Here is a 7000-nt window from a genome sequence, read left to right on the forward strand (position 1 = left end):
CTTGTGCACTCTGAAAAGGCTGGATCAATTTGTGTCACCACCAGCCGAGCATGAAAGGGCTGAGCACCAGCTCCTCACTAGTCCAAGGTTTTGCCATTCTTCTGTTTCCTAGAGTAAAATTTCAGAAGAATTCTCTTCATTCATCTTTTATCTACTGTGGGCTTTTTTGTAGGTGCTTTTTTGCATAGGTTACCTGCTGTGTTTTTTCCTGCTTGCTTATCTCTAATTGAGGGCAGTTCTATTAGGGGCTACCACTTGCTTAAAAATGGTATGAGCAAAATCTTCTGGACTCTTTTCCCTGTTGGTTTGGTTATTACTTGGATCTTCTTATATGATTTGAGTTGAAAGGCTAGACTCTAATCATGATTTGCATTCTCTGATTTATTCATTTGCCAGAATGATTTGGTGAAGGGATAGAGCCCTGATTTCCCTTCTAAATCGTCAGCACTCTTGCTCCCTAGGGGAGTTTGGGTTTCTGAAGAGGCTGGCCACTTTGGTGAGAAGTTGGGTGAGGGAGGCCCCATGTTCATCAGATGAATCTGCTCCTTTTTTTTAAGTAGAGTGGATGATTAAGACAAACAGAAAGCTGGATTAGGGTAAAATCCAGCTACAACAATATCCTCCTGGCTCACTGGGTCTTCCCTGAGAAAGACCACCTTCTAGATCGCTGGTGTCCAAGCACTGTCCCCAGGGGGCCCCCAGGAAGGGTTAGGCCTGTCCTTGACTAACCCTACAGCTCAGAATTAACACAATTCTACTTGACCCAGTCTCCGGGAAGAAGAGCTGACGTTTCTGACCTCAGGGTCTAGAACCACACCCCGAAAGACAAGATGCTACCCTTGATTGCCACAGCTCTGTCCTTTTGGGGCACAATATGCTATAAAGCCAAAGGGCTGCACTAGACATACCTATTCCCTGCCCATAGACCACTCTTTCTTCTTGGAAGGCCTCAGGTCAAATATGGGGTCTCTTCCCTCAGAAAGACATTTGTTAGCAGATGAACAAGACCAGGACTGCCACAGGAGGGGGCATGTATCATCTAATAATTGTGCGTAAGCAAGAGGCAAAGTTCTCTGATTAGAACTGAAACCCCAAGAGATTGGCAGAGAGCGCATCCCTGTGAGAATCACAGTTTGTGTTTTGGGAGTCCCATCGACCAGTGCTTTAAGAAAGTATAGATGGCCAAGGGCACTCTAAGACTAGGGTCATGGACTGATTCAGTCATATCTCTAAGCTTTCTACATCTGTGTAGTTTTCTACACAGGGGCTTAACACAACACCCATTGATTATGTCCTAGTGTGTAGGTCTGGAGTTTGACATAGGTCTCAGCAGGCTAAATTCAAGGTGTCAGCGGGGCTGTGCTCTTCGCTGGAGGCTCTGGGGTAGGATCACTTCCAGGCTCACGCAGGTTGTTGGCAGAATCCAGTTGCATGCAGTTTGTAGGACTGAGGTCCCCATTTCCTTGATGGCTATTGGCCAGGGGTTCTTAGCTTTCAGAAGCCACCCACATGCCTTGGCTCATGGCCCCCATCATCTTTAAAGCCAACATCAGAGGTTCAAGTCTTATCTTCCCTGACTTCTCTTTTGCCATATCTCTCCATTCAGCTGGGAAAGTTTCTTCTCTTTTGAGGACTTATGTGATTACATTCAGTCCACCCATATAATCCAGGATAATCTTTCCATTTTAAGATCCATAGCCCTAATTATATCTGCAAAGTCCCTTTTGCCCTGTAACTTAACATACTCACAGTTTCCAGGGATGAGACATGGACACCCTTGGGTGGGGGGCATTTTTTGGGCTACCATGACCTTTTGGGCCAGGATTAATCCAGGAGCAAGAATCTCTTCAGAGATCAGTCCAAGGAAGACCTGTATGGTTCTCACCCCTTCATTCCCCTTTCTACACATACCCATCTCTCTGGGACCAGGTGGCTCAGGCCTCCCAGCTGAAAATGTCACCAGACTAATGCCACAATGTGTCATGCTCCAGGAGAGGCTGAGCACCCGGCATAGCCCACTGCCTCTGGAGAGCTGGGGGCAAGGCTGGAACTTTCACCCCAGGCCCTGAGCTGCCCAATCTGTAAGCTCACTGCTGTTTCCTGAGGCTGAGCCAATATGCCTGGGAGGATCCCAAGGACTTTGGGCTCTAGTCCAATGTGCCCATAAGTGGAAAGCTCTGCTTTCCCTTTACAGGGGAACATTAAAGGCTGGGGTTGTAAGTTTCAGTATAAATATTATAATGGTATTACAGCCAGGAAGGCTAAAATACTACCCTGCCAATCAGCCTGCTCCTTAATGTCCCATACAAGGAAGAGTAGCAAGAGGAGAATAAAAAATGCCATTTTTTTTTATTAGCCTTGTTAATGGTTGATACTCAAATGAAGAAACTGGTGAAGGGATCATTGTATGAGATGGTTGAAGTCATCCTTCCCCAACCCTCCTCTTGAATCTAAAATCCAGGGGCAGTAAATGCAGGTACATGTGCCAGAAAGTGAGGAAGCCCCAATCTAACTGACTCGTTCAACCACATGTTCAGGGAGACAGAGACATGGGCAGGCCCACGTTGAGGTGGCAGCATGGCCTGGAAATGCTTACCACATACCAGCAGGAAGCATGAGCACCATAAGGCCCCAAAGACCAAGACCTTCCTTGGCACAAGGTAGGAAGTTGAAGAGAGAGAAGTGAACTCGGGATGGGTGCCATTCAAGTACAGTAACCCCACTCACCAATAAAATGCAGCCCAGTGGACATTCTGGACTCTGACCCGTCAGGCTAGCAACTTTTCTTCCTTTGGGCAGGGTGGGGAGCTAGGAAGAAGTTAGAAAGAAGCTGTGCCAGGGTGTGAAGAGTAGGCAATAAGGTGTTTTCCCAGGGCCCACCTTCATCTACTTCTGGTCTCAACCCACTGGCTGCCCTACAATTTCTGGGGATAGAGGGTGTGGGTGCTTATTGACCTATGTGTTTGTGAGTCCAGACTCTTGAAAACCATGTGCCCTGCCATCATGACTTCTAGCTAACCACACCTGCCTATGGAAGGATACCTCACCCAGAGAGAGCCACTCAGCCAGAGACCTGCAAAGGTTTAGCCACTTTGAGGCCTCCTGGCCTGTAATGTGGGGGATTCGCTGCTCCCTGAAATGTCAAGGACATCCTAAATTTCTGAGATTCCATGGACCATACAGAGTTTTCGTGCCAAATTTCTGTGCTGAGATCTTTCTGGCTTGGCTTTGGGGCACACAGATGGTTTCCTGTGTTCAACAAATTATCAGTATTCTCTCCAGGAAGTTTTCACTGATGCCGAGGTGAGAGTTAGATGTCCAACCTGGTGCTTCCCTGCCTGCCCCGTACTCTGCTGAGATCACCTTTATGGCTCTGTCTGTCCTAATAAATTGAATTCCTCGAGGCCAGGGACTGGCCATGAAATCTCCATGATTTTTCCTAACCCAGTGTAAGATATCACATAATAGGGACTCAGCTAATAGCTGTTGATGAATACTCAGTGGCTGAAATACCCACCCTACTCCACCCTTGGAGGGGCAGTCCCCATCCATTTAACCCTGCCCAACCTCAAGCTCCCCAAGCTTGGCACCTTTTAGAAGGACAGCTTTGTCATGCTCTTTACAGTCTTTCACAAGCTCTCCCTGACTCACACAATCTGAGCCAGTCGTAATCCATATTGGGCATTCCATACTGAAACTCCTTAGGACCTAACTCAGCTAAAGGGGGCAGATTTCTTGCCATTTCTTCAAATTGTTGAAACCACCAGAACGATGATTGCTCTTAGAAGTTGCAACGCTTGGCCAGCCTGCTATTCAGTTCTCCTCCCGGCATTCTGCTACCACTCCACCTGCTTGACCCTCTTCACTGTGCTTTGCTGATGCCAGTCATTCAGTATTTTCATCTGCGAAGGACTAAGGAGGGGATCAGAGGCTCTGTTGCTCATGTAAAGATTCCCCGGAGAGAGCCAAGCCTGATGCCTTAAGCAGTGAGTCTTACCCAACCTCATTACTTCATGGAATGTTATTGACTCCATACTTACCCCCACAATACTCCCTGCTCCATCCCAGGCAATTACCCAGTGCCTATAATTTTGCCCTCTAGCACACTCTCCTTGACCTCGGACCCAGCTGTAATTTCTATGGGTCTTGGTCTTCATTGTCTGCTTTGCTTTCCTGGCACTGATCTTATTCCAATGACTAGGCTAGACCCTTGGGTGCACATTTCTGACCATTCTCTAGTCCCTAGCTTCCCTGCTCTCCCCAGAACCCCTTTCCAGTCCTACCCTGAGTTGGCCATGCAGATGGAAGAGGGAATGACTGGGTGACTAGGAGGAACATGGTCCAGGCAGGTGACAAATATCAGGAATGTAGGACACCTATCTATACCATGCTGGGATGAGTGGAGACTAACATAAAGTACAGAAGGCCTTCTGCCTTTTAATCTACCTTCCCTACCCTCCAAGCACCGTTTCATTATCTGCTCATGTTGGAAGTTTTCTATCCTTCTTGTTCATTTTTTTCTTACTTTACCCATACATGGTAAGAAATTGCAGGGGGCAACGAGAAATTTGCTACTAAAGGCTTTTGAGCAAAAAGTGATGTGATCAGAGTTGCTCTGTGGTAAAACTACTGTGGCAGTAGAGAATGGAGGAAAGTGGAGGCCAGGTTGGGGGTACTGGTCTAGGCCATGTGAGAGATCTGAACTTGAAAAGAAGTAGGGCATGGAAACATGGTGATGGTGGCGGTACAAGAGACACAAAATAATATGGAAGTAAAGCTGTAGGATGTAGGAAGGGATTGGAGGTCAAATTTTGGGACAGGGAAAAATCAATGAAAACACCAAAATTAAGAGGGTGTGGGGCTGTGGTGGTGCCGTGAACCAAAGTACTGGCCACAAAAAATATCTGTTTCTAGGAGATCATTTTGAGCTTTTTTGGTGATATACCGAGTTCGTGGCTTAGGTATGATACCTAGATAGAGCTGTCTCACATCAGTTTGGGACTATCTCACATCAGTTTGGGAGAGGGGAGGATTGTATTTCCAGCTACAGGAGTTGTCTGCATAGAAAGGACAGTTGGAAATGAAAAAGAAAGAAAGCTTGAAAAGAAAAATGCTCAGACTGTCCCTGTGACTGGAATGCTCTTTCTTCTATACAGGGTGCTCCAGCTATCCACTGTTGAGTAACAACTGACCTCCAAACATAGTGGCTTAAAACAACAATAGTCATTTTATTGTTAACTGTTCTGATTCTGAGGATTGATTGGGCTTAGTTGGGTGGTTCCTGCTCAGGAAATCTCAAATAGTTGCCATCAGCCTGTGATTAGGGAGGAAATAATCTAAAGGCTCCTTCCTCACATGTCTAGAGCTCAGCCTGGGAAGAATCCAACAGGTGGAGACTGGAACAGCTGGACCTCCTCAGACGTCTCCCTCTCCTCCTCCCTTCCTTCCTCTCTCTGTCTCTCTCTCAGGTCTTCCCAGCACTGTGGCTCACGCACGGGGGTAACCAGACTTCTCACATGGTGGCTCCAAAGGTTCCTGCCTCAAGTGAGAAAGAGAGAAGCCCCATCACTTGTGTGTGTGTGTGCGTGTGTGTGTGTGTCCCATCACTTTTTATGACCTAGCCTCAGAAGTCACGCTGTGTTACATCTGCTACATTCCATTCCTCAAAGCACTCATAAAATCCCACTCAGGTTCAAGAGGAGGGGGTATAGACACCACCTCTCGACAGGCGAGTGAAAAGGTAATACAAGAACATGGGAAACTAGAAATATTTTTCAGTGACTCCAGGGGAAAAAAAAAACCCGCCCTTCTTCCAAAACACAGTGTAAGAAGCATCTCCTAACCTCATGGTTGGTGTAACTCCCACTCGTCAGTATCCTAGCATTTTATAGCCCGATAGCAACGCTTGGCACTGTAGGCATTTCAATCCAATTATATATGCAGGCATCTGTCTAAATTGTAAGACTTTATAAGACAAGGCCCATGTCTTGTTTTGTTTGCTGAAGCACAAAGAAGCAGGTAGATACAACTTACTGATTTAAATTTAATCTCAAGACAAGAGGAGAGGACTGAGTGCAGAACCCTAGGGAAAACCTGTATTTTGGGGTCATGGGAAGCAAAATAGCCAATGGAGTCTTTGGAGAGTGTATTTTCAAAACCACACCGTAAATAGTCTTTGCAAAAATATCATGGGCATTTTCCCTATCTATGAAGATTGTCACTATTCAAATAAGGCTACTCAGGGAACGTTCGGATAGTTAAACCTTGGAGTAAATCCTAACCAAAAACTGAACCAGAGCTTGCAAGGATATTTTTTCTGGCCCAAAAACTTATGGCATGATGGGGCATAACTTCAGCAATAATAAAATAGTCTTACAATGATACAGAGATACTATTTTACACTTATTAATTTGGGAAAGCTTTTAAAAAAAATCGTAAAATGGTTTAGTGCTACCAAATGGACTTCTACTTTTCTGACACAAAGGTGAGTTGGTCAAGCCTTCTGGAAGATATTATTATTATTATTATTATTATATTTTTTTTTTATTTTTGAGAGAGAGGGGGTGAGGAGAGGGGCAGAGAGAGAGAGGGAGACACAGAATCCGAAGAAGGCTCCAGGCTCTGAGCTATCAGCACAGATGCCGACTGGGGGCTTGAACTCACGAACTGCGACATCACGACCTGAGCCAAAGTTGGACACTTAACCGACTGAGCCACTAGGTGCCCCATGGAAGATAAAAGACTGGAAAGCGTTTATTCCCCGTGATGTAGTAATTCCACCCTGGAAATTTATTCTATTTTTAATAATCCTGGTAGGGCAAAGATTCATGTTGAGGATGTTCAACAAAGTATATCTTATGATAGTAAAATATGGGAAACAAGTGAAGTGTTCAGAGATTGGTTAAATAGATGATGGTTAACTTATTTGCTGAAATTATGTGGCCATTTAAAAATATTTTTGAAAACATTTGACAAGAGTATGCTCACAATATGATGTTCT

The sequence above is a fragment of the Herpailurus yagouaroundi genome, unplaced genomic scaffold (genome assembly GCF_014898765.1).
Source record: "Herpailurus yagouaroundi ecotype Mexico unplaced genomic scaffold, PumYag 184, whole genome shotgun sequence".
In the NCBI taxonomy this organism is placed as follows: domain Eukaryota; kingdom Metazoa; phylum Chordata; class Mammalia; order Carnivora; family Felidae; genus Herpailurus; species Herpailurus yagouaroundi.